The 10,572-nt window shown below is 42.3% G+C and overlaps 1 long non-coding RNA gene across 1 annotated transcript; it reads right to left on the bottom strand.

Moving 5' to 3' along the window:
* Window positions 1-8,768: 8,768 nt before the first annotated feature.
* Window positions 8,769-9,287, bottom strand: LOC142380630 (uncharacterized). Its single transcript, XR_012769837.1, has 3 exons — window positions 9,165-9,287; window positions 8,942-9,003; window positions 8,769-8,850 (listed from the first exon to the last, which is right to left on the bottom strand). It is a non-coding gene; the product is annotated as an uncharacterized LOC142380630 (long non-coding RNA).
* Between the last annotated feature and the right edge of the window lie 1,285 nt (window positions 9,288-10,572).

The following is a 10,572-nucleotide window of genomic DNA, read 5'->3' on the forward strand; positions in this document are numbered from 1 at the left end:
TGTTTTGGTTTGTTTTGGTGGCTTTTCAATCGGCCAATCATGTTAGTAGAGGCGGGGTTATCCTGTCTCGCGTGTGTGCAGAGCCCTCTGCCACCCATTAGCTTCTTGGTCAGGAAATGTGAAAAAGACACTAGATGCTTGAAACTAATATCCTATCAGAGAAGTTAACCAAAACGAAATGCAACTAAGATTAACAAGAATACACTTTTATGTAAAAATGTACTGCATATCGTTTATCCACCAAGGCACAAGTGAAAGGGCACCTCTACCTTTGTGGAGTTTCTTCATCAGCTCTTCTGCTCCACAGTGTCTCACAGCCTACATACAGTGGGCCTGTGTTAGATGCCACTTACTGTGAATGTTTTATGGACTTGCATAAACATTTGAATATGTCTTTGAATACATAATACCACTACTGTATAGATTAAAGTATTATTATTATTTTGTCTTTAGTGCATTATCTGAGAAGCATATTCATTGCAGTACATTAATTACCAATTACTAATTAATTTATGTGCTTTGTTGTGTTTGTTGAGGATGGTCATGGCATGGATCTTAATTGTTAAGAATGAATCATTTGGTAAATACACATACATATTCAAATGTCATTATCTTATCTTGCAGGTATCAGCAAAGACCGTGTGGCTCGAGTGGCTAGGTACTACGCCGTCAATGCAACGGCCAGACCAGAACAGAGAGGTGGTGCACGGAAAGTGGATGAGTTTGAGGCCAAGAAACAGCTGGTAAAGGACCACATTCAAACTTTCACATGTCGGGCCAGCCATTATGGGAGAAGGGGAGCTCCTGGTCGCAAGTATCTACCCAGTGACCTCAGCGTGAAAACAATGCACAGGCTCTTTGATCAACAAAACCATGATCTACTCAGCTACTCCCTGTATTACTCTGTTTTCCGTCACACCTTCAACCTAGCGTTCGGCCATCCAGCTACCGATGCGTGTTCATCATGTGCCAAGTTTCATCTCAGAGTTAAAGACCCCAGCTTAGGTGAGGATGAAAAGCGCAGAGAGACCGCAATGTACATTTTGCATAGAAGGAGAGCATGAGTCTTTTATGATATGCTGGGAAAGGTGGAGCATGATGCCGTGACGGTGTGCTTTGACATGATGCAGAATTTAGTGCTCCCTAGAACCCCTATCGGTCAGGCATACTACTCACGCCAGCTGTACATGTATGTCTTTGGTGTTGTTCTCCATCATGGTAAGGGCAGTAGGCAAGCCACAGATGACGTCCATCTGTACACATGGATGGAGCATGAAAACACAAAGGGGAGTAATATGACAGCTTCTGCCCTTGACCACTGCCTACGCCACGAGCTGAGAGATGCACTTCACAGCACTCAAAAGCTCCGCCTCTTCAGCGATTCCTGTTTTGGGCAGAACAAGAACATGAACATCCTGAGCATGCTGTTTGCTGTTCTCAAACAAGAATTCCCACAGATCACCGCAGAGTATGCCTTCCCCATCAGGGGGCACAGTTTCCTGCCGGTGGATCGTGTTTTTGGGAGAATTGAGCAGCAGGTCCGCAAGCAGGAGACAACTCTTATGCCGGAGAAGTACTACGACATCATGAGAAATCACGGGCGTGTCCGTATCTACGGGCAGCACTGGCAGGCCTTTGATTTCAAAAAGGAAACGCAGTGTTTTGTGAAGGCCCAAAAGTCCTTCAAGCTGAGCGAGTCTAGAACGCTCCAGTTGCAGAATGACAAAGTCGGCTTCAAGGCTGTGTAAAGCAGTGACTACTGCTACCACTCAGTTTTGAAGAGAGGGAAGACATGGGCCAGCTTCAGACCAAGTCTTCTACCGGTACAAAGCACTGTAAAGGACGCTAAAAAAAGAGACGTGTTACGCTTGCTTTCGGAAATGGGTGCCAGTGACCATGTGCAGGCCTTCTATCATGATGCACTTCTATCACATGTTGCTGATGGGCAAGGTAGTGACAGTGATGAGTAGTTGCCTTTTGCCACACACACACACACTACAATACACACTATACTACACTACAGTACAGTACAGTACAATACAATACACATTACACTATACTACACTACACTACATTACACTACATTACACTACACCACATTACACTACATTACACTACACTACACTAAATTACACTACACGTTACACTACACTACAATACACACTACACTACACTACACTACACTACACATTACACTACACTACAGCACATGAATGTAACATGTGATTTTTGGGATTTTATTGTCTTAATGTCTTGTTCGTTAATGAAATTTTGCGCTTTTTCGAAATGTTTTGAATTTTGTGTTTTTAGGTCCAATGGTCAAACTATTATGCAGATGTACAATTTACTGTTATTTATTATTGTATTTTGCATTGCACATTTTCAGTCAAAAAACAATGTTAGTCATCACAGTGTGTCACCCAGGGCTGGACTGGCATCTGAAAAGGGCCCGGGCACTTTGATCACTGAGGGCCCAGCGCGCGCGCGCGCATATATATATATATATATATATATATATATATATATATATATATATATATATATATATATATATATATATATATATATATACACACGCACACACACACACACACACTTGTGTCTAATTATCATTAATCCTCCATTTAATTCTTGCAAGGTGTTCATGTTTTTGTTACATAGAAGATATTCTGGCCCAGTGGACCTGGGACTAAAGGAGGGGAAAAAAAGCTGCTGTGCACCCTCATGTTCCCTTCATCCTGCTTGTGAAGTTCTGAGTATCTTTGTTTTTGAGGATAAGAGATAGAGAGAGGAGGATAACTAACTTTATTTTCCAGATGATGAGCCCTGGCCAGTGAATCTCATTGTGAAAAAAGTATTTATAGCATTTCCCTCAGAAAAACCTGAAAATGGGTCCCACAGACCCAAGCCAGGGATAAGCAAAGCAATATTTCACCAACACACACAACACTGTATAGAAAAGGAGCACCAGCACCACACACACACTGTTGTATGTTCTAAGTCTTACTGAATCAAATTAAACATGTAGTAATAATTTCCCGGGTTCAATTCAATTTTATTTATTGCTCAAAATTGCTCCAGTCCACAGATACTGTCAGTGAGCTTACTGAATGGAATGTTAACCCCCGCCCCCCAGGCATAAACTGTAATGCAGCTTGAGACTGATCAAAAGAGCCTAAGATAGTGCTTATGTCTGTGTGTTTTTTCTCTCGGACACGTCATTTTTTTCACCACAGCAAAACCAAAAAAAAAATAAATCAAGTGGGTATTTTTGACTGATTTGAGAGAGTGGGGACGACAACTTCAGTTTTAGTTTTAGTTTCAGGCAACACATGGGAAAAACGCCGAAGCGGTGAATAGCTAATCTAGGTAGTTCTAGAGGGCACTAGCAGAATTTAAACACACTATCTTGTGACAGCTCAAGACAAAATGGAAGATTTATATATGCTTGCGCAACATTACAAGATAATGCATGAAAATATACCAAATGGGTATGTTCGTGACTGATTTGATGAAGTCAGGATGACAACTTGGTCTCGGTTTTAAACTTTCAGGCAATGGGAAACGAAACGCTGAAGCGCCCAATAGCTACACTGCATTGGCTAGCGGGTGTGTTGAGATGAATTCTAACCTCAATCTCTCCCTGCTGGGTCACGTCTCCTATCTCCGTCTCCCCCTCTTCTGGTTCCCCAGCTGGAACAACCATCTCCTCCTCCTCTGGTTCCCCAGCTGGAACCATCTCCTCCGCCTCCCCCTCCTGTTCATTCTCCACCACCTGTGTGCTCGTTGATGATGTACCGGCGGCCCCACTAACCGAACCTGAGCTCGAGCTTGTGCTTTTAAAAAACATATCGGTGAATTTAGCGCATTTTACTGCGTCGTCTCTTAGTTTTTGTTTTCTCTTTTCTTTACGTTTGTCATGGCCACTCTTTTGTTTCTCCATTTCGCGTCCTCTTTATCCACCAGAGCTTTAGCCGGATATAGCCAAGTCAGCTAAACTTGGGGTTACAATGATGATGATGACTTGGGTCAAGTGGGCCTGTAGGGAGGGGCGGGCCTTTGACAACGTTAGGCATTCTCATTGGACTAGCGCTCTGTGCGTCAGGAGAAACATCCAATGGGCCCCGACGTGTCATTTTTTTTACCGTCGCAGTCAATAAAAAATATAATATATATATGTATATTTTATTTACGGCCCTTGGAGGGCCCAAATCGCGGGAGGGCCGTTCGGGATATGCCCGAACGGCCAGATAGCCAGTCCAGCCCTGGTGTCACCTCAGCACTGGTGCTCTCCGAAATGTTCATGGTGTGTGTTTACAGTGGACGTGGTCATGTGCACACACTTCCACAATCTCACCTCATCCCTTCACACACACACACACACACACACACACACTACAATACACACTATACTACACTACAGTACAGTACAGTACAATACACATTACACTATACTACACTCAGTGATGCCGGTAACGCGTTAATTAGTAACGCGTTACTGTAGTCGGACTACTTTTTTCAGTAACGAGTAGTCTAACGCAACTACTATTTCAAAACTAGTAGTCAGATTGAAGTTACTTATCTAAAACATCGTGCGTTACTATTTCTGCATTTCAGGGGAACATATATTTGGCTTTTGTCAACATATAGTCACGATTATTACAACCATACATTTGTATTGAAATAATTTGGGATAATTTCGTTTTCTTATGAGTTATATCAGTGTCCGCGACGGGAAGTCACTCGTTATTTTACATCTACCTACCCAGTAAAAGGGATCTGTCCCACTAAAATGTTAAACACCAGCGATATCATTTGTTACATTTTACTCACTTTCCCTAATCATTTTCAATAAATACACCAGTCTAAACCACAGTTTTCATCAGTGCCTGTCACAGACGATAGTTGATGGGTTTAGCTATTCGTGCTAACTTTATAACATATAGCCTACGTTTCAGGCAGTGCTATGGAGAGGGCTAGCTAGTTACCTGGTTGCAATTGATGACTCAAAGATGACTTGTTAACGTCTTTGTACTGTATTACATCTTCTATGATATCTGAATGAGTGTACGGGTGTTTATCTATGTATACTTCGTCAGGTATAGCTTTGGGTAATCCAGTAACAGCTGCAGTTGTAGGCGACTAGCATACAAACATTTCTGCAAAGCGACGGGTCTGACGATCAATCAGGTTTGTTTAAACTTTTATTGGTCAACGGGTGGATAAACGTGACATTTTTCGTTCAAAAACTTGACTGTCATACTGGCTTGGGCCCATAATTATCAGCAGGTTACGTGATATAACCGTCCGTTTGTCTGCATCGCTGCGAGTGAATCACTGATGTTTTGTAAAACCACTCCTTGCTGCTCAGTGCTCTAATGCGGGACAACTACATGTTCAATATAACTTAAGTGTTACCGTAATTCATAGATAGATGCAATCAGAGTTAAATGCATGGAGTCAAGAATGTCTATTGTATTTTTTTTTTTTAAAGAAGTGTTTATGTTAAATTGAGTCAAGAAACGCTACTTTATTTCTTATAAGAAGTATTTAAGTTAGATTTAATGAAGTCAAAAAAGCATTTAATTTGTAATAAGTATTTCAGTTAAATGAAGTGAAGAAAGAGTATTTAGATTTATTTATACTGTTTTTGTTTCATAAAACCACTTCTTGCTGCTCTAATGTTAGACAACTACAGGTTCAAGGGATGTTCAATATAGGTATTATGTATTACTTTTTTACGTAAGAGGTTTGTTATATTTTAAGTAAAGTCAAGAAAGACTGTCTTATTATTTTTTTTTATTGGTTTTTTAGTATTGGCAGAACTGGTAGTCATTTTCATGTTATGGGGCGGGAGATCAGCCTCTGCTGAAAGTAACTAAAAGTAATCTAACTTAGTTACTTTTGAAAGCAAGTAGTCAGTAACTTAACTAAGTTACTTTTTAAAGAAGTAATCAGTAGTCAGTAGTCGGATTACTGTTTCAAAGTAACTATGGCAACACTGACTACACTACACTACATTACACTACACCACATTACACTACACTACACTAAATTACAGTAAATTACACTACACTGCAATACACCCTACACTACACATTACACTACACTACAGCACGTGAATGTAACATGTGATTTTGGGGATTTTATAGTCTTAATGTCTTGTTCGTTAATGAAATTTTGCACTTTTTCGAAAATAAATGTTTTGAAATTTGTGTTTTTAGGCCCAATGGTCAAAGTATTATATTCAGATGTACAATTTACTCTTATTTATTATTGTATTTTGCACATTTTCAGTCAAAAAAAAAAATTCTGTTGATGCCAAAGGATATAAGACATTTGGAAAAAAACATGGCATGGATTTATTGCGTTTTGCGAGGAAACGAATTGTTTTTTAAAAATAAATCTTTAAATATTAAAATCTTGATTTTATTTGTTTGTGTTATTTTAACCTTAGTATGGTATTTGATAGTTTGAAACAGAAAACAGTGGTTTTCAGCCGACCACTTTGATCAAAATGGATTTATAGCGTTTTGGAACCAAACTCTTCATATCTAGCCGGAACCGCTCAGCCTCAGCTCAGGCTCCTTCCCCAGCAGAGAGGTGACGTTCCACGTCCCAAGAGCCAGCTTCAGTAGCCGAGGATCAGACCGCCAAGGTCTCCGCCTTCGGCTGCCGCCCAGCTCACAAAGCACCTGACCCCCTTGGCCCTTCCCACGGGTGGTGAGCCCTTCAGAAGGGGGACCCGTGTAGTTTCTTCGGGCTGTGCCCGACCGAGCCCCACGGGCACAGACCCGGCCACCAGGCGCTCGCGAGCGGGCCCCACCCCTGGGCCTGGCTCCAGGGGGAGGCCCCGGTAACCCACGTCCGGGCAAGGGTACACGGTGTCCATTAGTGTTTATCATCATAGAGGGTTCTTGTGAGCTGTTCTTTGTCTGGTCCCTCATCTAGGATCTGTTTGCCATGGGTGACCCTACCAGGGGCTTAAAGCCCCGGACAACATAGCTCCCAGACTCATTGGGGCACGCAAACCCCCCCACCACGATAAGGTGACAGCTCATGGGGGAGCTTACTATTGCGCTTACTAATTCACTAACCATGAATGCACAATCACTAGAGATGCGAAAAAAAAGCTCTGCCTTCAAATCAAGGCATGTCTAATCATTTAAATTTCTTTTAAAAGAGCTGAATTTTTTCATATTTGAATAAAATCTCATTTTTAGATTTGTGTGGTATTAATAGCTTGACGTATGGGAGAGCAGACATGTGCCAGAAAACATACTGAAGAAAATATAAGAAAAAGCTCAAAGGCTTGAACATTTTAAATAAGCATTTCCACAACCATCCATCCATCCATTATCTGCCGCTTCTCCGGGGGTCGGGTCGCGGGGGCAGCAGCTTGAGCAGAGAAACCCAGACGTCCCTGTCCCCGGCCACTTCCTCCAGCTCTTCCGGGGGGACCCCGAAGCGTTCCCAGGCCAGCCGAGAAACATAGTCTCTCCAACGTGTCCTGGGTCTTCCCCGGGGCCTCCTCCCAGTGGGACGGGCCCGGAACACCTCACCGGGGAGGCATTCTCACCAGATCACTGCATGAAAAGTGGGATTTTCGTTCCTGTAAACTCCCGAAAATCTCCCTAATTTTCGGCAGTTAACGACAATTTACAGGCTGCGAACGTGGCGTTTGTCGGTGCCACAAATTGTCGGGAACGAACCATGCTCACGGCTCTAATTAGCATATGAATGCAGAAACCGCGCGGCTGGCGCTGAATGTCCTTACTCAGGAGTAAAATCACTCGTGATTGGTTGGTAGAGCTACCAGTAGGCAGGCTCAAATGTAAACCCTAATAATAAATTATATTTATTATTATAATATATATATTTATTATTATATATTTATTATTTAATTTATATGCTATTATGCTGTATATCATTGTTCTCTTATGTAGGCTACTACACGACATGATTGAATTTATTGAGGCAAGGAACATTTACCAGAAACACGTTTAAGCAAAGAAAGAGCTTTATTTAAAAAAAAAAAAAAAAAAAAAAACACACACACGCACACACAGGAGATCTGCCCACACAACATGTATAGGTAGCTGACAAAGAGTAAAAAAAAAAGAGTACCCAAAATCCTGGCTACAACTGTGTGAACTGCTGCTCTGCAGCCTCGGAGCAGTAGGTGGCGTTCTGTGCGAGGGCTGGCCGTGTTGCAGACGCTTATGGTGGGTCGCTCTGTACTTCGGAGTCCATTCCAATCGCGACTGCAACATAGTACAGAGTTCGGAGAGGTCCTGGCTACGGAAGGAGGGAGAACGAACTATCCATCCAGACACCCCGCCAACAGTGCCGTCTTCCTCGTCGGACATCAGGTCGACTGTAGCGGACTTCCAGAGTTCCTCCTCTGCTGCTACTACACTCTGTCTCGCTTCCAACAGCTGTAAAAAACAAATAAATAAAGGCAATCAGCACTGTGCTATGCACTGCGTATGGACACAACACATCTATCAATGCATCTGAAAAATAGTCAACAAAAAAGTCTTACCCTCTTTTTCTCGACCTACTCCGAGCTGAAATCTTCGCAGCTTCCGCCTGCTCTGAAAGTCCTGGCTGGTTATATGGGAAACTCAGGCGTATGCTTTCAAAGGACGTCTTACAGGCCGCTGGAAAAAAAATTAAATGAGGGTGGTATTAATGAAAATCAAACGTAAGTCACGGTAACATCAAGCAAGGAAGGAGAACCAGTAAAAAAAAAAAAAGAAGTTACTTACACACAATTTCGTCATTATCAGCATCGTGTAAATCTGGACAAAAAAAGAGGTGACGGCCTCGTTGTGAGGAGAGTTTAGCCTGTGAAAACAAATTATACAGTTAAGATCGGTATCTATTAACGTGTCAATTTACTTATACAGAAGAATGAAAGCGTATTATTTCAAGTTACCCTTGCTCCGGATCGCAGCGCCTAGTATTGGTCTCCGAGTTGTGAAGTCGGCGTACGGCTTCCTGTAAATTACAAGACAAAAAATACACTTTAATAAAGAAACTTACACTGCTTCTGTTGTTCTTTTGCAAGGCTACTAGGCTACTTTTAGCTTGGGCTACCAACAAAGGCGTGGTTTTATAGTACGTTTAGCTTAGCTAGCAGTCATCAAACATATTCTTACCGCAATCTTAGGATTGTGCACCCGTCTTCTTTTCTTGGAGTTAGCCTCTGGACAGCAACCTGGAGTTAACGGCACTGAACTGCTCGTTCATGCCAGTAGCAACCCGACTCTACTGACGAGACAGTCCGCTGATGGCAGCCAACAGTTTCTTGTGGTCGGTCTGCGGACTGGCTGGAAGTTGGTCGTGTTCAACCAGAGGAGTTGAGGCGAGAGAGCTAAATGCGAGACGCCGTCCAGCCATTGTAGCAAAAATCCTTACTAGCGTGTAGACAAGGCAGCAAAACCACAGGAACTGGAAATGAAGGTCTGAGAACTAGCTAGGTACGATAATGTTTGTGTATATGCTAGTCGTGCAAGTAGCCGTGGCCATGACCTCTCACGTGATGAGGAGTAGAAGGCTCGTCGGGCTCCTCCAATCACATGCGAGGTTATTGTTATACGGAAGGACTAACGAGACAAGCTCGCCCTGGCTCGCGTCTAAAAGGTGTGCCTGTGAAACTGTTGTTTGTTGAAAGATGGAAGTCCCAAGACGGAAGGAAAGACCTCGGCGCTTCTGTGAACATTGCAACTATGAACTCTCTCATAGTATTATGACCACAGAAGGTGCTATTTCAAAAATGGAGTTTGGGAGAGAAAATCCAAAAGCATTCATTAATATTGTGGATGTTAATACATTTAAGTAAGACCAAAGAAAAGGTCACTGTAGTCAACCACTATGCACAGTGGTTGAGCTCTAAGATGACAGGGACAACAAGAAAGCAGACATTCCCAGCTGCACTCCCCCTCCAGGCAATTGCATTCCCACCCACTGTCTTATTCGTATGTGTAGCCTTAATTCTATTCTTACTGTTCTGTATTTTTTATTCTTTTTTATGTTGTTGTTGAGTGTTGTACTTTGAGAGCAAAGATTAACCAGAGTCAAATTCCTTGTTTGTTTACGCCAACTTGGCCAAAAAAGCTAATTCTGATTCTGAGTATCTTTTTTTACATAACATTTGCCATTGCTAATGACATACACAGTAGTTAATCTAGCATACTTTCATTAAATAAATCAATTCAAGCTAAAATGTAAGAGTCTATAATTAGGCTATACTTAGCCTGATCTATTTGTACCAGAGATTTTACCTTTTAGAAAAATCTCACCTGGGATATAACTCCCCCTGCAACCCTGATTTGCATTTGTATAGCCTCCCCTAGAATTAGGAGCAGAGGGGTCATAGGGGGATGACTGCCAAACCAGGCCCACGTCAATTTCCGGCAAATTCACGGCAGTTTTCTGCATTGCCTGCAAATTGCCGTAAACAGCCGTAAACCTGAAATTTCACGACAATCTACAGTGCCGCATACTGACGAAAATCCCACTTTTCATGCAGTGGATGCCCGAGCCACCTCATCTGACTCCTCTGGA

The sequence above is a fragment of the Odontesthes bonariensis genome, chromosome 5 (genome assembly GCF_027942865.1).
Source record: "Odontesthes bonariensis isolate fOdoBon6 chromosome 5, fOdoBon6.hap1, whole genome shotgun sequence".
NCBI classification, from domain to species: domain Eukaryota; kingdom Metazoa; phylum Chordata; class Actinopteri; order Atheriniformes; family Atherinopsidae; genus Odontesthes; species Odontesthes bonariensis.